We start from the raw sequence: 23,730 nt of genomic DNA, 5'->3' as shown, positions 1-23,730 counted from the left end.
AGGATTCTGGGGAAATGGCCGAGTTGAAAGCACAAGGAATCTGTCTCCCCCTCTGGACACTGGTGGAATTACACTGATAGAATCTTTATGATACAACTATTTTAGAACTCTGGAGTTAATTGAAAGGGGTAAAAGATTTTATTTAACTCATTAATTAATAAGAGAAATGGCAAAATGTTATCACTGGTACAAGGGAAAATCCAAAGAGAAAACAAATTATATAGTCACATGAGGAATTGACAAACGGATACAAATTAGCAAAATTGGTCAATATCCATAGGGCAACAAAATTGCATTCTTCTAGATATTATTTGCATTTCCGTAAACAAGACTCATTTGTATTATTATCAGTTATCTAGTTTTCTACAATTTGCAGAATTGTTACATAGCTCAACAGAAAAGGCAATGGCACCCCACTCCAGTACTCTTGCCTGGAAAATCCCATGGCTGGAGGAGCCTGGTGGGATGCAGTCTATGGGGTCATGAAGAGTTGGACACGACTGAGCGACTTCACTTTTACTTTTCCCTTTCATGCATTGGAGAAGGAAATGGCAACCCACTCCAGTGTTCTTGCCTGGAGAATCCCAGGGACGGGGGAGCCTGGTGGGCTGCCGTCTATGGGGTTGCACAGAGTCGGATAGGACTGAAACGACTTAGCAGCAGCAGCAACAATATAGCTCAAAGACCCGGAAAGGCTGAAATAACCCTGAAGGTGCTTTAGACAGGACATCCAGTATCTTTTTGTGCTGCTGCTGTGTGTGCCTAGGTATGTCCAACTCTTGCAACCCCATACACTGACAGTCCCATAGACTGCCTGACAGATTCCTCTGTCCATGGAATTCTCCAGGCAAGAATACTGGAGTGGGTTGCCATTTCCTTCTCCAGGAAATCTTCCTGACCCAGGAATCAAACCCGGGTCTCCTGCATTGCAGACAGACTCTTTACCAACTGAGCAATGAGGGAAGCCCCTTTTTTGTCTCCCTGCGCTAATCGACACTACTCCCTCCATGCCCTTGTCTTCCAAGTGTATATTAGAATGTGAAAGTTTCAGGGTAGAAGTTTGACATGGCTGAAATGATCTACATTGTAAAGGAAAGAGGCACTTGAAATTAGGGGTGAGAGTAGGACTTTAGTAGTCAGAACAATGCCCTCCCCCCAAAGTGGTCCATGTCCTAATCTCCAGAACCTCTGACTGTGTTAGATTATGTGGCAAAAGAGAATTAAGAAAGCAGAAGGAGTTAAGTTTGCTAATCAGATGATCTTAAAATAGGAAGATGATTTGGATTATCAGGGTGGGTCCAAGGGTCCTTAACTATGGAAGAGGAAGCCAGAAGAGGAACTCAGAGTGATGACATGTAAGAACTCCACCCATTGTTGATGGAAAGGAACCAAAAGCCAAGAAATGTGGGTGGCTGGAAAAGGCAAGGAAATGGATTTGCCTCAAGAGAATCCTTTAGAAAGTGATGAAGCGCTGCTGGCTTCGTTAGATTTTAGACCAGTGAGACCCAGTTCAGACATCTAAATTACAGAACATTGACAATAAATTTGTGGTGTTTTAAGCCACTGACACTCCTTCAGTTCAGTTCAGTCACTCAGTTGTGTCTGACTCTTTGCAGCCCTATGAACTGCAGCACACCAGGCTTCCCTGTCCATCACCAAATCCCGGAGCTTGCTCAAACTCATGTCCATCGAGTCCATCGAGTCCATGATGCCATCCAACCATCTCATCCTCTGTCGTCCTTTAGGACTGATTTCCTTTAGGATTGGCCTGTTGGATCTCCTTGCAGTCCAAGGGGCTCTCAAGAGTCTTTTCCAACACCACAGTTCAAAAGCATCAATTCTTCTGTGCTCAGCTTTCTTTTAGTCCAGCTCTCACATCCATACATGTTCAGTTCAGTCGCTCAGTCATGTCCGACTTTGCGACCTCATGAATTGCAGCACGCCAGGCCTCCCTGTCTATCACCAACTCCCGGAGTTTACCCAAATTCATGTCCATTGAGTTGGTGATACCATCCGACCATCTCATCCTCTGTTGTCCCCTTCTCCTCCTGCCCTCGATCCCTCCCAGCATCAGGGTCTTTTCAAATGAGTCAGCTCTTCGCGTCAAGGGGCCAAAGTGTTGGAGTTTCAGCTTCAACATCAGTTCTTCCAATGAACACCCAGGACTGATCTCCTTTAGGATGGACTGGTTGGATCTCCTTGCAGTCCAAGGGACTCTCAAGAGTCTTCTCCAGCACCACAGTTCAAAAGCATCAATTCTTCGGCCCTCAGCTTTCTTTATAGTCCAACTCTCACATCCATACATGACCACTGGAAAAACCATAGCCTTGACTGCTGCTAAGTCACTTCAGTTGTGTCTGACTCTGTGCGACCCCATAGATGGCAGCCCACCAGGCTCCCCCGTCCCTGGGATTCTCCAGGCAAGAACACTGGAGTGGGTTGCCATTTCCTTCTCCAGTGCATGAAAGTGAAAAGTCAAAGTGAAGTTGCTCAGTCGTGTCCGACTCTTCAAGACCCCCTGGACTGCAGCCTACCAGGCTCCTCCATCCATGGGATTTTCCAGGCAAGAGTACTGGAGTGGGGTGCCATCACCTTCTCCTAGACGGACCTTTGTTGACAAAGTAATGTCTCTGCTTTTTAATATGTTGTCTAGGTTGGTCATAACTTTCCTTCCAAGGAGTAAGCATCTTTTAATTTCCTGGCTGCAGTCACCATCTGCAGTGATTTTGGAGCCCAGAAAAATAAAGTCAGCCACTGTTTTCCCCATCTATTTGCCATGAAGTGATGGGACCGGGTGCCATGATCTTAGTTTTCTGAATGTTGACCTTTAAGCCAACTTTTTCACTCTCCTCTTTCACCTTCATCAAGAGGCTCTTTAGTTCTTCACTTTCTGCCATAAGGGTGGTGTCACCTGCGTATCTGAGGTTATCGATGTTTCTCCCGGCAATCTTGATTCCAGCTTGTGTTTCATTCAGCCCAGCATTTTGCATGATGTACTCTGCATATAAGTTAAATAAGCAGGGTGATAATATACAGCCTTGACGTACTCCTTTCCCAATTTGGAACCTGTCTGTTACTCCATGCCTGGTTCTAACCGTTGCTTCTTGACCTGCATACAGATTTCTCAGGAGACAGGTCAGGTGGTTGTGGTCTGGTATTCCCATCTCTTCAAAAATTTTCCGGTTTGTTGTGATCTCCACATCAAAGGCTTTGGCGTAATCAATAAAGCAAAGTAGATGTTTTTCTGGAACTCTCTTGGTTTTTTGATGATCCAATGGATGTTGGCAATTTGATCTCTGGTTCCTTTGCCTTTTCTAAATCCAGCTTGAACATCTGGAAGTTCACGGTTCACATACTGTTGAAACCTGGCTTGGAGAATTTTGAGCATTACTTTACTACTTTGTGAGATGAGTGCAATTGTGCTTGCTCTATTACTAATTTATCAGGATTTCAGTGATTACAATGGACCCACATGGGTAAGCCAGGAAAATTGCTTCATCTCAAAATCCTTAATCATATCTGCAGAGTCCCTTTTGCCATATTCACAGATTCCAGGAATGTGGAAATCTTTGTGAAACCATTATTCTGCCTATCATAAAACTTCTGATTCCATCCATCTTAACGTTTTTTTTTCTTATATTTGTATGCTCTTGCATTTACATAATATCTTTTTTTTTTTCATTAAGAGGATCACTTGCTACCGTAAGGTGGAGCTGGTGGTGATGGTTGTTTAGTCCCTAAGTCATGTCCAATCTTTCGATCCCATGGACCGTAGCCTGCCCAGCTCCTCTGTCCATGGGATTCTCCAGGCAAGAGTCCTGGAGTGGGTTGCTGTTTCCTTCTCCAAGGTGGAGGTAGTTGTATCTTAAATTTTTTTTTTTAATTTTAATGTAATTTTTAAAGGTATTTTCCATTTATAGTTACTGTAAGATATTGGCTCTATTCCCCATGTTATGCAATATATCCTTGAGCCCATTTTATACACAGTAGTTTGTGCCTCCCTCCCCTCCCCCATATTGCCCTTCCCTTCTCCCCCCACTGGTAACCACTAGTTTGTTTCTAAGTCTGTAACTGCCTCTTTTTTGTTTATAATGTCTTGAGAGAATTCCTTAGTCTTTCAGCTCACTAATTTGATCTTTTGTTATGTTTATTCTGTTACATAATTGGGTTTAAATCTCAATAACCATGTTTTTAATTTCCAAGAACTCTAGTTTGTGTGTGGTTTATGTGAACACAACCCCTTGTATTTCTCCGAAAATACAAATTATACTTACGTTAGTATTTTATTTTCTATATTAACTGTTTGGGAGCTAATCCTTCTTTTAGTTGGAGTTTATGCTTTCTCTGCTGTAGGTTTTTCTCATCTGTTTGAGGACTCATTTCCAGATCATACTTTTAGATGATTAGATAACATAGCAGTTAAATGTTCTGGGTGGGTTTTTCCCCTCTAAGCCAGACTTTTCATTTCTCTTGTTAGAATACAAGTTCTGCTTTCAAGAGAGCTGGTTGTTGTAAGAAGGGTAGGAGAGAGACTGCAGGCTGGGAGACTGTCCTAGGCTGTGCAGTGGAACACGGGGATTAAGGCTGGGCTCTAATACCAGACCATCTGGGTCAGATCCTGGCTCTGCCCATGTCCAGCTGTGTGACTTTGGAAAATCTACCCAGCTGCTCTGTGCCTCAGTTTCCCTCTTTCTAAATACTGTGCAAAGAGTGGTACCTTCCTCTTAGAGTTGTTGTGAGGATTGAATGTCAGTGCACATAAAGCTCTTAAAATAGTTCCTGATGTGTAATAAGATTTCAGTGCATGTTAGCTATTGTTTTGTAGTAGTGTTTCACTTGCAAACATGTGTACTAATGGTTTTATGTTTGAGCAGATGCTGGAGTCAACTGCTTCCAGCCTTCTTCTGCCAACCATCTACACAGGCTGCTGTACCCTTAGTTCACACTACCGCTGAGGTTATTCTTGAGAGGATTCTCCAGAGAAAATCTTCTCTCCCCTCTGATTTCCTTCCATTTCCACTCTCCAATTAACAGTTTGACTCCATAACACAGGAGAGCTCTTAGAAAAAAAAGTGGACTGAGGGTTGTCTTTTCACCTTGTTTAATTTCCTTTGCTCTGCAAAAGTTTTTAACTTTAAATAGGCCCCACATGTTTATTTTTGTTTTTATTTCCATTGCAAGAGGGAGGGGACATGTGTATAGTTACGGCTGATGCATGTTGATGTATGCACAATATTATAAAGATATTATAAATATTTTTAAAATTTAAAAATAATTTTAAAATATTATCAATAATTTTAAAATATAATTTTTTACAATATTATAAAAAATAATTTTTTTCAATTAAAAAAAATTTTTTTAAGTGAGCTGAATCTACATTTTAAAGCCTCTCCTTCATTCTCGATCCCACTAAAAAGACAGTATATATTTTAAAAAAGAAAATACATAACAACTCTGGAAATCCAACAGGACCCCACCAGCAGGCCAGGGCAGCAAGGATTTCTAGGACACGTAAGACAGAGGCAAACGGATCAGTCATGAGACCACAGAGCTGAGTGACTGGTAGAGAGGCGAAAGACAGCCCTCCGAGAAGGGAATTTCCCCAGAAATGCAGAATAATCTGTACCAGAGGCGGTGAGAACTGGCAGGATGAGCAGCCTGTGGACAGTTGACTGCAGGCCTGGCCCAGGATCAACCATTCAACTTCTGCTCTTGGCTGAAAGCATCGGTGCTGACTCAGGAGACTCAGAAACCTCAAGTTACGAATGGCTATGTTGGGGCAGGCGGGGGGGTGTGGAGAGTCCCTGACATGACATTGTCACTGGACAAAATAAAAGTATTTAGTAAATGATATTTTCATCAGTGCCACTCTGATTTGTTAATTTTAACCTTATAATATGCTTAATAGTTTGTGGAGTTAGTCTCCCCCTGCTCATTTTTAAAACTTTCTCAGAGACCTTTGCTCTTTGTCTTTTCCATACCTTTCCTTAAGTGTTTCCGTATTTCCCCCCCAATTTTAAAAATACTGCATAAAGTCAATTCCAACTTAGTTTTGTGAATGAAAAAGAGAAGACAAAATTGCCTCTGGAAACATTTTAAAAAATCAAATGTTGTAAGAGTTTGGATTTTTTCCAGGAAAATGGAGAGTGCAAAAGTCATACTGCAGTGAAAGGTGACCTCTGACATCATTTACATTGAGTTAGGTTAATATGCAGGACATTTATCCTTCTCAAATAAGGTTAAATCCTGACATGCCTTCTGAAGTTTGAGTCCAGGTGGTCACTTTCCATTCAGGTTCAAGTTAAGGTTGTCTAGAGTACTCACAGCCAGAGGTTTCCGCTCTCTTTGGTTAAATCAAGGCGGTATCTGAGTTCAGAGGAATCTTCTAGGTCCCAGAACTGTCTAGGCTTGCCCTTGTTAGTACAACCCTAGCTTGTATCAGATGCTGCTGCTGCTGCTGCTAAGTCGCTTCAGTCGTGTCCGACTCTGTGCGACCCCATAGACGGCAGCCCACTAGGCTCCCCCGTCCCTGGGATTCTCCAGGCAAGAACACTGGAGTGGGTTGCCAGTTCCTTCTCCAGTATCAGATGCAGTTTCTATTAAATTTACTAATGTCCCTGTAATCACTTTGAGAGGAATCCAGGGAAGAATTTTAATGGGGCCAGGTGTCAGTGTGTGTAAGAGAGAGACAGGAAGAGAGAATGAGATCAGGCTCTTGAAAGGTTGTAACATATGTACTTGTTTCTAGGGAGATACATTATTAAAGCTCCCTTTCTTTGTTCAGGGGGAAAAAAGACATTTTAATGGCCCATTTCATTATATTGATGTAAGATAAACAGGCATCGATTTTTGTGAAGGAGAGGCATGAGCAGAAGATCATCCCCCTTTAGGCTTGTAAGAGATGGGACTTTTGCTCTGAAGGCAGAGAGCTTCTGGCTGCCAGCTGTTCAAAACTATTAGGCTTGAAGGTTCCCAAGGAGAAAGAAGGTGGTCAAATTGGCACAGAGGCCAAGGAGCCCTTTGAGAGTGGTGAGACAGAGACCCTGATGCTTAGTCTCAACATTGCCACCATGTGTCTGATTCATTGCCTTCTCCAGGGGGATCTTCCTGACCCAGGGATGAACCTGCGTCTCCTGCCCTTGCAGGCAGATTTTCTTGACCATCTGAGCCACCAAGGAAGCCCATGTATCTGATTCCTGGTGCTCAAGTCTGAGCTCCATTGGCAGTAAGAACTGCGCAGACTCTGAGGAAGCCTTCTGGAGGAGAAAAGGCTGGAGCTGGTGCCAGGCAGTCTGTCCAGAGCCTGGGTTCACGTGGGAACCACTGCCATCCTGTCACATCTTGTGTGTAATGCCCTAAGCGTCTTGAATGAGGCCAGTCATACTTCATGAGTTTTGCCACAACTGGACTCCACTGCAGGGCTTCCCAGGTGGCGCTGGTGGTAAAGAGCCCGCCTGCCAATGCAGGAGACGTAAGAGACGTGGGTTCCATCCCTGGGTCAGGAAGATCCCCTGGAGGAGGGCATGGCAACCCACTCCAGTATTCTTGCCGGGAGAATCCCATGGACAGAGGAGGCTGGCGGGCTACAGTCTATGTGGTCACCCAGAGTCAGGCACTACTGAACTTAGCACGTGGGGATGCACACTCCATTGCTGTCACTCAAGATCTGTAAGCGAAGAGCCCTGTTCTGCTGTGATGTGGCTCAACCACAGCTGAACAGAGAGTCAGGTGACTGCCCCTTCCTTCCCCGCCTCCCCTCCCTCGCCTGGCCTACAGAACCACCCTCAGAGCAGCAGTGGGGTGGGGGTGGGGGTGGGGGTGGCGATTCAGGTGGTGCTGGATCTGAACTTATCCAATGTTGAGTTCCCTCTTTAAGAATAAAAGAATATAAGGACTTCCCTGGCAGCCTAGTGGTTAAGACTCTGCACTTCCACTGCAGGGGGCGCGGATTTGATCCCTGATCGGGGAACTAAGATCCCACACACTGCATCACATGGCCAAAAATATAAACAAAATAATACAGTAGGTCCTTGTTAATTATTTTATACATAGCAATGTATATATCGGAGAAGGCGATGGCACCCCACTCCAGTACTCTTGCCTGGAAAATCCCATGGACGGAGGAGCCTGGTAGGCTGCAGTCCAGGGGGTCTCGAAGAGTTGGACACGACTGAGCGACTTCACTTTCACTTTTCACTTTCATGTATTGGAGAAGGAAATGGCAACCCACTCCAGTGTTCTTGCCTGGAGAATCCCAGGGACTGTGGAGCCTGGTGGGCTGCCGTCTATGGGGTTGCACAGAGTTGGACACAACTAAAGCGACTTAGCAGCAGCAGCAGCAGTGTATATATGTTAACACCAAACTCCTACTAACATAACTTGTAAATTGATACCTTGATTTACAATTTAAAAATTAAAAAAGAACACAAAATTCCAAATACAAAATTGCTAGTGTCTTAGGACCATGGAAAGGGCCTGTGGAGGTGAGGGGCCCTGAAGCTTCACCTTGGTAAATGTCAGGCAAGTGGGCCCTTGAGGGGCCTTCCCTCCTGTGGTGGAGGCTTGGCCTGGGCAGAAACTGTTGCCTCTGGTAGTTTAAAGAGATGTTTTCTTTTTTCCTTAGTGAAAGTGACTAGAAGCACAGATCCCTGGAACTCAGTAACGAGGAGGAAAAATGGGCCTTCATGTCCCAAGGAGTGTGAGACGTACTCACTCATTCATTCTGTTCTGAATATGAGAAGTTTCCTGTGCCCTAAGCTGGGAAAGCAGGATATACCACAGCTCTCCATGATATCCTCCACCTCAGCCCTCAGAGGTTAATGAGGTACAGCGAGGCCCCTACGTATGAACCTTCAAGTTGTGAACTTTCAAAGATGCGAATATGCTACTACCCAGACCTCAGTGGATCATTTTTCCATAGGGTAGATACAATTGAATCCAGTAAGGAACCAGAACCTGTGCCATCAACGTCGGGCGTGAGTGAAATTTCAGCTTGCCTTCCGTCTCCTGTTGCTGACAGTCTCAGCTCTCCCACCTCCCACCTCCCCTTCCTCCTCCGGTCAGTAAGTCTTCTTTCCTGTTCACCTGATGCCAGCCCCTGGATACCAGCTGTTGTACTGTACTACTATACTTTTCAAGCTACTGTTCTGTAAGATTGAAATTTATTTTTTGTGTTCATTTATGCATTATTTGTGTGCAGAGTATTATAAACCTATTACAATACAGTAGTGTATAGCTGGGGCTTCCCAGGTGGCGCTAGTGGTAAAGAACTTGCCTGCCAATGAAGGCATCAGGAAGATCCCCTAGAGATCTTCCCGGCAACCCACTCCAGTATTCTCACCTGGAGAATCCCATGGACATAGGAGCCTGGTGAGCTACAGTCCATAGGGTCTCATGGAGGCGGACACGGCTGAAGTGACTTAGCACACACACGTGCATTATATAGCTGATTGTGCTAGTTGCGTACCTGTGCTAACTTTGTTGGACTTAACGGACTAGTTGGACTTACAAACACATTCTCAGAATGGAACTTGTTCATATGTAGGAGACTTACTGTATTTCATGAATAATGGAAATCAGTTGCTACCCTTTCTGCTATGTTAAGGCTGCTCCTGTTGCCTTTGTGCTGGTGATGTGACATTTTCCACTAAGTGCATGGGAGTCCTCCCCATCTGCTGTGCCCCTCTTTCTTCCTGTTTCCCCATTTTCCAGTGAATGTATCTAATGGCGACTCTATTGTCCATCCAAGGCTCTGGAAAAGTTGAAACTATCTTGCAAAAGCTCCACTTTCTCCTTCCTCTTTACCTCCCATAGCCCAGGAGTTATTAATCCCCCACTAAATTTATCTGCTAATGTCTTTTTTCTTTTAAAAATGATTTTCTTTTCTATTGGAGTATTAGTGGGTTTACAGTGTTGTGTTAGTTTCAGATGTACAGCAGTGTGATTCAGTTATACATATACATGCATCTGTTCAAGTTCTTTCCCCATATAGGTTATTAGAGAATATTGAGCAGACTTCCCTGTGCTAAACAATGGGTCCTTGTTGGTTATCTATTTTAAATACAGTAGTGTGTATACCTCCTTGTAATCCAGCATCACTGTTAGACTCCAGAATATTTCAGTTCAGTTCAGTTCAGTTGCTCAGTCGTGTCCGACTCTTTGCAACCCCATGAATTGCAGCATGCCAGGCCTCCCTGTCCATCACTATCTCCCGGAGTCATCTCAAACTCATGTCCATCGAGTCAGTGATGCCATCCAGCCATCTCATCCTCTGTCGTCCCCTTTTCCTCCTGTCCCCAATCCCTCCCAGCATCACAGTCTTTTCCAATGAGTCAACTCTTCACATGAGGTGGCCAAAGTACTGGAGTTTCAGCTTTAGCATCATTCCTTCCAAAGAACACCCAGGACTGATCTCCTTTAGGATGGACTGGTTGGATCTCCTTGCAGTCCAAAGGACTCTCAAGAGTCTTCTCCAACACCACAGTTCAAAAGCATCAATTCTTCGGCCCTCAGCTTTCATCACAGTCCAACTCTCACATCCATACATGACTACTGGAAAAACCATAGCCTTGACTAGATGGACCTTTGTTGGCAAAGTAATATCTCTGCTTTTGAATATGCTATCTAGGTTGGTCATAACTTTTCTTCCAAGGAGTAAGTGTCTTTTAATTTCATGGCTGCAATCACCATCTGCAGTGTTATTTCAGTGGCCTCAAGCTTTTCCTTCGTGTCTTCCCCTCCTCACCGAGGCAGCCAGAGGAGGCCTTTGAAGAGCACACATGTGATTGTGTCCATGTCTACATGGAAACATTTGCTGCTTCAGCCTGTCATCTCCCACCCTTCTCCTGGCCCCGTTCCAGCCATGGGGAGCTACCTGCTGCTTCCTGAACATGCTCTCATTTTCATGCCTCCTTACCGTTTCCCTAGACTGGGATGTATTTTCCATCCTTCTACCAGACGAATTTCTACTCATTTCAAGGCCCAAATGGAATTTTAACTATTATATGATGTTTTTCCAAATCCCCTCTAATTTCAATGAATCATTCCCACTTTTGTGCTCCCCTAATACTTTAGCAAATGGTTCTGTTTCCTCAGTGTGAGCATTTCTGTTGTTCTGGTTTCTGTAATTTTGTCATGTATCTACCTGTTCCCACCATAGGCTGTGAGCATGACTGTGTTCTTTCATATTTATCCTCATCCTCAAACCTGGGGTCTGGCCCGTTGGAGGCCTCTGGGAATATAGCCACTACTCTTGGCAGAGTTTCACTTTTATTTCGTATATCCTCATAGCCCGCAGGAAAAAAGTCCGAGTTGCAAATGGAATTCCAAGACCACTTCTTTTCTTTTTCTTCTTGCATGTACTCTCCAGGCAAATACCATTAATCGTTTCTTAATTCATTGCTTCCCTTTCTGCTACTCAATTCTGTATTCTGTTTTTATTCTTTTTCTAAAACTCTTGCCTCTTATTCTAATACTTAGCTTCTAAGGCTCTTCTCAAATTTTGCTTTTAATAAGAAAAAAATTGCGTTCTGAATTATTAGCCTCCCTCTCATTCCATCCCATTTTGAATGGTCTTTAGGGCCAGAGAGGCATTGGTAATTTAAGTCCAGGGAAAGTAAGAAATGGTTTTTGACATAGCACGGAATCCACTTAGAGCTGACTTTAAGAACTAAATAAGAGGTAAGCTATTTTCTGAGTTTAAGTAATTTTTAAGTGGCTCATGAAAATAGAAGAGTCTTGGCAGGGAAACCAGATGACTTCAAGTGAGTGGATAATGGGTGAGAGAGTGTTTGTCGTGTGGGATGGTTGTCATATGAGATTATAATTCAGCTACAGTTACTAGTGATTGAAGAATATCTATGTGGTGAAATATGGGTTGATCGCTTCAGTTCATTTTTCAATGGAGAAATGTCTGAATTTAAACGGACCCCCAGGGGGCTGTAGGAAGATGTGTCTTCAATAGTGTTTAGTTTTGAATGGGGAAAACTAACCAGGTCCTGTGTGGCCAACAGAATTATTTTCTTGAAGCCTGGTTTAAGTCTTCATTTCTCTCCTTATGTACCCATTGAATGTGGTGCTAATGCAGTGCTGACTGGGACTCAAAGCAATCAAAAAGGAACAGGGAAAAGAAGTGTTCTGATCAAATCTGTCAGTCAATTCTGCTTTGTTTAGATGTTGTCGTTATACACAATTTTAATGGTCAAGTGCATCCTTTCTTAGTTTTTTATCTTAGGAATACATGGGTGGTACAGAAATGAAAACCTGAAAGCATTCAAAATCTTTTTCTCTCTTAATTGCTTACAGGAAGTAAACATTCTGGAATTGGCAATTTTTTAATTTAACCCACACAATCCAGCTTTAATTTTAACAAAACCCAAAAATATTTTTGATAGCCTATTATATGCAAATTATTATACTGTGTGGTGCTGACAAAAACACAAAGCTATAACAGGGATTTTGTGAGAGAAAAAAGAAAAAAATGAGAAAATATATGTAAGGGCTGCTTGTAAACAATATGAGAATATTTACATGTCAGTTGTAATATTATTGGACAGAGTTCCAGTGTCCCAGAACTCATAATCTATGGAGGATATAGATTTCTAAAAACTCAATACTGAGAAGGCTGGAATGAGTATATAACCAGATTTTGCAGGAATTATGAAGAAGAACGAAGTTCATATATTTAGAAAACTTTGGAAAGGCTTCTTAGAGGTAACATGCAGACTATTTTATAGAAATCACAGTAAAAAGGTATGCTGATACTCTCACTGTGTTTTTTTATTTACTTGCTTTCATATCATTCCATCAATATCAGTTTTTAAAAGTACCCAATCAAGAGAAACAAAATTATTTTCTAGATTATGTTTCATAAAACTGCCAAGTTGATTCCTTTTGGAATGTTCCCTCCGCAAAGGGAAAATCAGAAGAATTTTAAGAGTGTGTATTTGTGTTCATTCTGAAAATATTTCTAGACAGTTATACAGATACACATGTGTATATTTGTTATATGTATATCATGTGTGTGTGTATGTGTATACATACATCTTTGTCAAAGCTGACTTCTCCACTAGAGAAGCATTTTCAGTTCAGTTCAGTCCCTCACTCGTGTCTGACTCCTTGCAACCCCATGAATCACAGCACGGCAGGCCTCCCTGTCCATCACCAACTCTAGGAGTTCACTCAAACTCATGTCCATCGAGTCGGTGATGCCATCCAGCCATCTCATCCTCTGTTGTCCCCTTCTCTTGCCCCAATCCCTCCCAGCATCAGGGTCTTTTCCAATGAGTCAACTCTTCTCATGAGGTGGCCAAAGTACTGGAGTTTCAGCTTCAGCATCATTCCTTCCAATGAACACCCAGGACTGATCTCCTTTAGGATGGACTGGTTGGATCTCCTTGCAGTCCCAGGGACTCTCAAGAGTCTTCTCCAACACCACAGTTCAAAAGCATCAATTCTCCGGCGCTCAGCCTTCTTCACAGTCCAACTCTCACATCCATACATGACCGCAGGAAAAACCATAGCCTTGACTAGATGGACCTTTGTTGGCAAAGTAATGTCTCTGCTTTTGAATATGCTATCTAGGTTGGTCATAACTTTCCTTCCAAGGAGTAAGCGTCTTTTAATTTCATGGCTGCAATCACCATCTGCAGTGATTTTGGAGCCCCCCAAAATAAAGTCTGACACTGTTTCCACTGTTTCCCCATCTATTTCCCATGAAGTGATGGGACCGGATACCATGATCTTAGTTTTCTGAATGTTGAGCTTTAAGCCAGCTTTTTCACTCTCCTCTTTCACTTTCATCAAGAGGCTTTTTAGTTCTTCTTCACTTTCTGCCATAAGGGTGGTGTCATCTGCATATCTGAGGTTATTGATATTTCTCCCAGCAATCTTGATTCCAGCTTGTGCTTCCTCCAGCCCAGCGTTTCTCATGATGTACTCTGCATATAAGTTAAATAAACAGGGTGACAATATACAGCCTTGACGTACTCCTTTTCCTATTTGGAACCAGTCTGTTGTTCCATGTCCAGTTCTAACTATTGCTTCCTGACCTGCATACAGGTTTCTCAAGAGGCAGGTCAGGTGGTCTGGTATTCCCATCTCTTTCAGAATTTTCCACAGTTTATTGTGATCCATACAGTCAAAGGCTTTGGCATAGTCAATAAAGCAGAAATAGATGTTTTTCTGGACTCTCTTGCTTTTTCGATGATCCAGCAGATGTTGGCAGTTTGATCTCTGGTTCCTCTGCCTTTTCTAAAACCAGCTTAAACATCTCGAAGTTCACGGTTCACATATTGCTGAAGCCTGGCTTGGAGAATTTTGAGCATTACTTTACTAGCATGTGAGATGAGTGCAATTGTGTGGTAGTTTGAGCATTCTTTGGCATTGCCTTTCTTTGGGATTGGAATGAAAACTGACCTTTTCCCGTCCTGTGGCCACTGCTGAGTTTTCCAAATTTGCTGGCATATTGAGTGCAGCACTTTCACAGCATCATCTTTCAGGATTTGAAATAGCTCAACTGGAATTCCATCACCTCCACTAGCTTTGTTCATAGTGATGCTTTCTAAGGCCCACTTGACTTCACATTCCAGGATGTCTGGCTCTAGGTGAGTGATCACACCATTGTGATTATCTTGGTCATGAAGATCCTTTTTGTACAGTTCTGTGTATTCTTGCCACCTCTTCTTAATATCTTCTGCTTCTGTTAGGTCCATACCATTTCTGTCCTTTATCGAGCCCATCTTTGCATGAAATTTTAACCAATATGAAAAGTAAATCTCTTTTTAAAATTGAAATATAGTTGGTTTATGTTAGTTCAATGTGTACAGCACAGTGATTGAAAATGTTTATAGATTATACATCATTTAAGGTCATTACAAAATGATGGCTATATTTCCCTGTGCTGTACAGTAGATCCTTGTTACTTTTTCATTTTATACATAGTAGTTTGTATCTCTTAATCCCCTGCCCCTCTTCTTACCCTATCCCCACTGTGACCACAGTTTGTTCTCTATATCTGTGAGTCTGTTGCTGTTCTGTTAAATACATTTATTTGGGTTACTTTTTAGATTTCACATGTAAGTGATAACGTTGAGTATTTGTCTTTCACTTAAATGTTGCCTGCTTCTCTGGTTTACCAAAGGCTGAGAAGATAGAAACATCTGCCTATCATAGCTAGTGTTCATTAAGTGTTTATTATTTCTAACCTTTTTCCAGGTAATTTATCAAGTTCTCATTAGCAGCTTATGAAGTAGATATTGTGATTATCATTCCCTTTTGGTAAAGTGACTGAGTTTGGATTTGAACCCAAGATAAATGGTCCAGGGCCTGTGTTCCCCATCACAATGCTGTATTTCCTCTCTGCACGTGGTGATTATACTTAGAGCTCTCTTCTTCCTAGTGCTTACATCATTCTCTGGATGTTACTTAAGTCACTTGGGGAGAGTCACTTTTCTGTCTGGTTCATTTTTATACTATTTCAAAGGGAAGTAGATGTCAAAGTCAATTTCCATAAAGGGAATCAAGTTTTTGAGTATCATTATAAAGATCAGACGTGTTTACATAAGGAAAAGTATTTCTCAAGAAGTAATGCAGCAGTGGAGACATAGATATAGAGAACAGATTTCTGGACACAGGGTGGGAAGGAAGGGGTAGGACGAATGGAGAGAGTAGCATTGAAACGCAGATATTACCATGCTGTCTGATGCAGGTAGCTCAAATCCGGAGCTCTGTGACAATCTGGAGAGGTGGGATGGGGTGTGAGTTGGGCGGAAGGGAACATGTGTATACCGATGGTTGATTCATGTTGATGTTTGGCAGAAATCAGCAAATATTGTAAAGCAATTATCCTCCAATTAAAATAGATAAATTTTTTTTTAAGTAATGATAAAGTTTTGTTAAGGAGGAGTCTAAAGTTCATTGGAAAAGACTTTCATGCTGTGGAGGATTGAAGACAGGAGGAAAAGGGGGCAACAGAGGATGACATATGGTTGAATGGCATCATCGACTCAATGGACATGAATGTGAGCAAACTCAGGTAGATATTGAGTTTGAGCAAACTCAGGTAGATAGTTTTTGGGCTCCAGAATCACTGCAGATGGTGATTGCCGCCATGAAATTAAAAGATGCTTACTCCTTGGAAGGAAAGTTATGACCAACCTAGATAGCATATTCAAAAGCAGAGATATTACTTGGCCAACAAAGGTCCATCTAGTCAAGGCTATGGTTTTTCCAGTGGTCATGTATGGATGTGAGAGTTGTACTGGTGAAGAAGGCTGAGCACTGAAGAATTGATGCTTTTGAACTGTGGTGTTGGAGAAGACTCTTGGCAGTCCCTGGGACTGCAAGGAGATCCAACCAGTCCATTCTGAAGGAGATCAGCCCTGGGATTTCTTTGGAAGGAATGATGCTGAAGCTGAAACTCCAGTACTTTGGCCACCTCATCTGAAGAGTTGACTCACTGGAAAAGACTCTGATGCTGGGAGGGATTGGGGGCAGGAGGAGAAGGGGACGACAGAGGATGAGATGGCTGGATGGCATCACTGACTCAATGGATGTGATTCTGAGTGAACTCCGGGAGTTGGTGATAGACAGGGAGGCCTGGCGTGCTGCAATTCATGGGGTCGCAAAGAGTTGGACACGACTGAGCGACTGAACTGAACTGAACAGGTAGATAGTGAAGGACAGGGCAGCCTGGCGAGCTGCAGTGCATGGGGTCACAAAGAGTTGGACAGTTTAGTTTAGTCACTCAGTTGTGTCCGACTCTTTGCGACCTCATGGACTGCAGCACGCCAGGCCTTCCTGTCCATCACCAACTCCTGGAGCTTACTCAAACTCATGTCCATCCAGTCAGTGATGCCATCCAATCATCTCATCTTCTGTCGTCCCCTTCTCCTCCTGCCTTCAATCTTTCCCAGCATCAGGGTCTTTCCAAATGAGTCAATTCTTCACATCAGGTGGCCAAAGTATTGAAATTTCAGCTTCAGCATCAGTCCTTCAGGACTAATTTCCTTTAGGATTGACTGGTTTGATCTCCTTGCTGTCCAAGGGACTCTCAAGAGTCTTCTCCAAAACCACAGTTCAAAAGCATCAATTCTTCGGTGCTCAGCTTTCTTTATAGTCCAACTCTCACATCCATAAATGACTACTGGAGAAACCAAAGCTTTGACTAGATGGACCTTTGTTGGCCAAGTAATGTCTCTGCTTTTTAATATGCTGTTTAGGTTAGTGATAGCTTTTCTTCCAAGGAGCAAGCATCTTTTAATTTCATGGCTGCAGTCACTATCTGCAGTGATTTTGGAGTTCCCCAAAATAAAGTCTGTCACTGTTTCCATTGTTTCCCCATCTATTTGCCATTAAGTGATGGGACTGGATGCCATGATCTAAGTTTTCTGAATGTTGAGTTTTAAGCCAGCTCTTTCACTCTCCTCTTTCACTTTCATTAAGAGGCTTTTTAGTTCTTTTTTGCTCTCTACCATAAGGGTGGTGTTATCTGCATAAAATCTGAGGTTATTGATATTTCTTCTGGCAATCTTGATTCCAGCTTGTGCTTCATCCAGCCTTGCATTTCACATGATGTACTCTGCATATAAGTTAAATAAGCAGAGTGACAATATACAGCCTTGATGTACTTCTTTCCCTATTTGATATCAGTCTGTTGTTCCATGTCCAATTCTAACTGTTGTTTCATGACCTGCATACAGATTTCTCAGGCAGGTCAGGTGTTCTGGTATTTCCATCTCTTTAAGAATTTCCCATAGTTTGTTGTGATCCATACAATCAAAAGGCTTTGGCATAGTCAATAAAGCAGAAGTAGATTTTTTTTTTGGAACTTTCTTGCTTTTTCAGTGTTGGGGCCACTGAGTGCAGCAGTGCCCTCATGGGACCTTTTGAAGGAGGTCGCCAACATCTTCATTACCTCCACCACAGTTTGACCTCAGGTCAAACAATAGGGAGGGAACACAGCCCTGCCCATCAACAGAAAATTGGATTAAAGATTTACTAAGCATGGCCCCGCCCATCAGAACAAGACCCAGTTTCCCCCTCAGTCACTCTCTCCCATCAGGAAGCTTCCATAAGCCTCTTATCCTTCTCCATCAGAGGGCAGACAGAATGAAAACCACAATCACAGAGGACTAACCAATCTGAGCACATGGACCACAGCCTTGTCTAACTCAATGAAACTATGAGCCATGCCATGTAAGGCCACCCAAGACGGACGGGGTCATGGTGGAGAGTTCTGACAAAATGTGGTCCACTGGAGAAGGGAATGGCAAACCACTCCAGTATTCTTGCCTTGAGAGCCCCATGAACAGTACAAAAAGGCAAAAAGATAAGACACTGAAAGATGAACTTCTCAGGCTGGTAGATGCCCAATGTGCTACTGGAGATCAGTGGAGAATTAACTCCAGAAAGAATGAAGAGATGGAGCCAAAGAGTTGGACATGACTTAGCTATTGAACAATAGCAGCAGGTTCATTTGGGGCCAGCATACCATTACTTAGTTACTATCTTGAGAGGGTGGTATACTTTTTGTTTGTAGTACCCTATTGATTCTAGAATGTCTTCTTTGTCTTCAGTTGCTCACCTGATCCTTCCTGCCAGGTCCTAGTTTATACCCCATAAATACCCAAACATGGCTCTCTGCCCAGATTACCTACACATTTACAGTTCCCAGAATTTCATACCCATTGCCTAATATTTCCCTGGCATCTGCAGTGCCTGACTCAACTGGACCACTACCACACACTTCAACTGTAATTGCCACCATGTTCGTTCATTTATCTAACAGATTTTTACTGAGAACTCCAGTGGATTGAACAATTGTGCTCAGTTCTTCACCTCCTGTATCAGTATTGCACATCCACATGCTTGGTGTGGGCTGGGGCAGGCAGAGGGTACTGTACTTTCTGTGCTTGACTGTGGGCTTGGCCATATGACTTGCTTTAACTGATGGGATGTTGGTAGATGTGATATAAACAAAGGCTTGATACAGGCTTCTACTCCTGACTTTGTTAGGAGAAAAAAAGTGCTTTAGGTAATGTGACAGATATCTGTTTGGTCTTTGTCCCCAGTTCCTGATACAGAGCTTCTAAATCCTTGGATTTTCCTGAGTAATAGAGGTGATAGAACATCTTTTACTGTTCATAGTAATTTCCTTTCCACCATTTTGAGTTTATGCTAATAAGTCAACTCAGTTGAGGGGTTCCTAGATATCTTTAGAATGGGGGCCGGTCACCAGACAGAACAAAGCAAGACATGATTAGGAAGTTGGAACTTTCAGCCCTACCCTGTGACTACCAGGGAGGAAAGAGGGGCTAGGGACTGCATTAATCTGTAAGGGTCAATGGTTTAATCAATAATGATTGCTTAATGAAACCTCTATAAAAACTTCTAAGTGATGAGGTTCAGAGTTCTTTAGAGTTGATGAATGGACTGAAATGTTGGAAATGTGTTATACCTGGAGAGGGCAAGGAAGTTCTTTTCTGCCCCTCATCAGTTCAGTTCAGTTCAGTCGCTCAGTCGTGTCCAACTCTTTGCAACCCCATGAATTGCAGTTCATGAGAAACACTGGACTGGAAGAAACACAAGCTGGAATCAAGATTGCTGGGAGAAATATCAATAACCTCAGATATGCAGATGCCACCACACTTATGGAAGAAAGTGAAGAGGAACTAAAAAGCCTCTTGATGAAAGTGAAAGTGGAGAGTGAAAAAGTTGGCTTAAAGCTCAACATTCAGAAAATGAAGATCATGGCATCCGGTCCCATCACTTCATGGGAAATAGATGGGGAAACAGTGCCAACAGTGTCAGACTTTATTTTTTGGGGCTCCAAAATCACTGCAGATGGTGATTGCAGCCATGAAATTAAAAGACGCTTACTCCTTGGAAGGAAAGTTATGACCAACCTAGATAGCATATTCAAAAGCAGAGACATTACTTTGCCAACAAAGGTCCGTCTAGTCAAGGCTATGGTTTTTCCTGCGGTCATGTATGGATGTGAAGAAGGCTGAGCACCGAAGAATTGATGCTTTTGCACTGTGGTGTTGGAGAAGACTCTTGAGAGTCCCTGGGACTGCAAGGAGATCCAACCAGTCCATTCTGAAGGAGATCAGCCCTGGGACTTCTTTGGAAGGAATGATGCTAAAGCTGAAACTCCAGTACTTTGGCCACCTCATGCAAAGAGTTGAATCACTGGAAAAGACTCTGATGCTGGGAGGGATTGGGGGCAGGAGAAGAAGGGGACGACAGAGGGATGAGATGGCTGGATGGCATTACTGACTTGATGGACATGAGTCTGAGTGAACTCCGGGAGTTTGTGATGGACAGGGAGGCCTGGCGTGCTGCGATTCATGGGGTCGCAAAGAGTCGGACACGACTGAGCAACTGAACTGAACTGAGGCCTCCCTGTCCATCACCAACTCCCGGAGTTCACTCAAACTAACGTCCATTGAGTCGGTGATGCCATCCAACCATCTTGTCCTCTGTCGTCCCCTTCTCCTCCTGCCCCCAATCCCTCCCAGCATCAGGGTCTTTTCCAATGAGTCAACTCTTCGCATGAGGTGGCCAAAGTACTGGAGCTTCAGCTTCAGCATTATTCCTTCCAAAGAACACCCAGGGCTGATCTCCTTCAGAATGGACTGGTTGGATCTCCTTGCAGTCCCAGGGACTCTCAAGAGTCTTCTCCAACACCACAGTTCAAAAGCATCAATTCTTTGGTGCTCAGCTTTCTTCACAGTCCAACTCTCACATCCATACATGACCACTGGAAAAACCATAGCCTTGACTAGACGGACCTTTGTTGGCAAAGTAATGTCTCTGCTTTTGAATATGCTATCTAGGTTGGTCATAACTTCCTTCCAAGGAGTAAACATCTTTTAATTTCATGGCTGCAGTCACCATCTGCAGTGATTTTGGATCCCAAAAAAACAAAGTCTGACACTGTACCTCACCCTATAATCTATGCATCTCTTCCATTTGGTGCTTCTTGAGTTGTGTCCTTTATAATAAAAGTAAAGTGCTTCCCTAAGTTTTTGAGCCATTTTAGAAAACTAGCAAACCTGAGGCAGGAGTTGTGGGAATGTCCCATTTTATTGCCTGTTGGTCACTATTTACAAGTGGCCACTAGAGACTTGAGACTGATATTGGGACTATTTTGTGGGACTAAGCCCTTGACCTGTGGGGTCTGTGTTAACTCTGGGTAGTTCCTGTCAGAACTGACCTGTATTGTGGGATGCCTAGCTGGAGAGGGAGAACTGGTTGTTGATGTGGAAAAAACCCACACATTTGGTGTCAGAAGTGTGAATAAAAACAGTTCAGCATTAGTGTCTGATCCAAGGATGAGAAGCCTTCAGAGCGGACCTCGACCCAACCTGCAGCCTTAGAGCCAAACCCAGCCAAAATCAGCTGACACCCTGCCAGCTCACCTTCAGGAAGAAATAAACACTTGTCTTTGAAAGCTGCTGCTGCTGCTAAGTCACTTCAGTCGTGTCCGACTCTGTGAGACCCTGTAGATAGCAGCCCCCCAGGCTCCCCTATCCCTGGGATTCTCCAGGCAAGTACACTGGAGTGGGTTGCCATTTCCTTCTCCAATGCATTAACATGGATTGTTAGATAGCATAAACTAATTCATGAAGCAACCATGTGCCAAGTACCATTTTAATAAGTGGATGGCTTCTTATCTTAGAATTCTGGGTTTCACATGGTGAAAAATAAGTTATAAGCTGTTTTATTCTTTAAGAATAAGAATTTTACATATTGAACATATATAAAATTCTATATATGATTATAATAGGAGTTGTTGTTCTTGTTAATCCCCAGTTGTGTCCAATTCTTTGCGACTCCATGGACTGCAGCACGCCAGGCCACTCTGTCCCTCACCATCTCCCAAAATTTGCCCAAGTTCATGTCCATTGTATTGGTGATATCATCCAGCCATCTCATCCTCTGATGTCCTCTTCTCCTTCTGCCCTCAATCTTTCCCACCATCAGAGACTTTCCCAATGAGTCAGCTGTTCCCATCAGATGACCAAAATACTGGAGTTTCCACTTCAGCATCAGTCCTTCCAACGAGTATTCAGGGTTGATTTCCCTTAAGATTGACTGGTTTGATCTGCTTGCTGTCCATGGGACTCTCAGGAGTCTTCTCCAGCATCATAGTTTGAAGGCATCAATTCTTTGGCTCTCTGCCTTCTTTACAGTCCAGCTTTCACAACCATATGTGAACACTGGGAATACCATAGGACTGTGGTCCTGACAGTACAGACCTTTGTTGGCAGAGTAGCATCTCTGCTTTTCAGCACACTGTCTAGGTTTGTTGTAGCTTTCCTGCCAAGAAGCAAATGTCTTCTGATTTCATGCCTGCCGTCACCATCTGCAGTGATTTTAGAGCCCAAGAAGGGGAAATCTGTCACTACTTCTACTTTTCCCCTTCTATTTTCCATGAAGTAATGGGGCCAGATGCCATGATCTTACTTTTTTTAATGTTTAGTTTTAAACCAGCTCTTTCACTCTCCTCCTTCACCCTCATCAAGGGCTCTTTGGTTCCTCTTCACTTTCTGCCATTAGAGTGGTATCATCTGCTTATCTGCGGTTGTTGATGTTTCTCCCACCTATCTTGATTCCAGCTTGTAACTCATCCAGCCCAGCATTTCTCAAGATGTGCTCAGTGTATAGATTAAGCAAACATGGTGGAGTAGCTGTACAAATTGAGAGTTTGGTAGTACCAAGATGAAAAGGAAACAAGCCAGTTAACGACTTAGCCCAGGACCTCCTAAGGTTCCCCTCAGTTCCTATCAAGAACTGATACACAATGACAGACTCAGAAGAAACGAGTCCAGAGAACAACTTCTATGTGAGAGATACTCCTTTCTAGTAACTGGAATACATATATCTACTTTCCTAGATACCCTTTCCTGGTACCAGGGAAGTAAAACCATCACCAATTAGGATGGGAGCATATAGCAGTTAATTACAAAATATAATAGCTTTACCAAGATAGAAATTTATGTTTCTCTCACAGTAAAGAGGGGTCTGCCCTGGTGGCTCAGAGGTTAAAGCGTCTGCCTGCAATGTGGGAGACCTGGGTCCGGAAGATCCCCTGGAGAAGGAAATGGCACCCCACTCCAGTATTCTTGCCTGGAGAATCCATGGACCGAGGAGCCTGGTGGGCCACAGTCCACGGGGTTGCAAAGAGTCGGACGTGCCTGAGCGACTTCACTTTCACTTTCACAGTAAAGAAATCTGAGGAGTATACAGTTCCATACTGGTATGGCCTATGGGATCATCAGGGACCTTCTCTTGTCTACCTGTTCCACTATTTCCAGTATGTAGTTCACAACTTCAAAATCATTTGAAATCCCAAGATACTAAAACTGTAGCCATTGCTTCCATACACCAAGGTGCACAAGAGAGGGGGGAAGGAAAGCAAGAGAGAAAGAAATCTTCACAGGATTTCACTTATATCACACTTATTAAAATTTATGACCATAATTGGTACGAGAGTCTTAAATTGTAATTTTTAAGTGCATGCATGCATTACTCTGAATTTTATCAGTATTTTGCTACTAAGCAGAAGAGAGGAAAATAAAAGCAGATAGCAATCTCTTTTCACCATCTCTCTCTCTAGTTGTCTATTTCACGTTTCAGTGCTTCTTAAATCAGATGTGTTGTGCTAACAATGATATGTGCATTTTTCCCCCCGAAAACCCATTATTAAATCAATAGAATGTCTTA

The 23,730-nt window shown here is 43.1% G+C and overlaps 1 long non-coding RNA gene across 2 annotated transcripts in view; it reads left to right on the top strand.

Annotated features, from left to right (window-relative positions):
* The window catches only part of LOC123327787, a 47,218-nt gene that overhangs the window by 18,348 nt on the left and 5,140 nt on the right, over positions 1-23,730 (top strand). The window contains exons 2-3 of one of the 2 annotated variants that reach the window (XR_006542484.1): positions 8,624-8,824; positions 8,921-9,062. This is a non-coding gene — a long non-coding RNA (uncharacterized LOC123327787). The remainder of the gene's footprint in view (positions 1-8,623; positions 8,825-8,920; positions 9,063-23,730) is intronic. The other variant, XR_006542483.1, reaches the window with a different exon arrangement.

Source organism: Bubalus bubalis, chromosome 10 (assembly GCF_019923935.1).
Source record: "Bubalus bubalis isolate 160015118507 breed Murrah chromosome 10, NDDB_SH_1, whole genome shotgun sequence".
Classification (NCBI taxonomy): Eukaryota; Metazoa; Chordata; class Mammalia; order Artiodactyla; family Bovidae; genus Bubalus; species Bubalus bubalis.
This window is presented reverse-complemented; position numbering and strand designations above follow the sequence as displayed.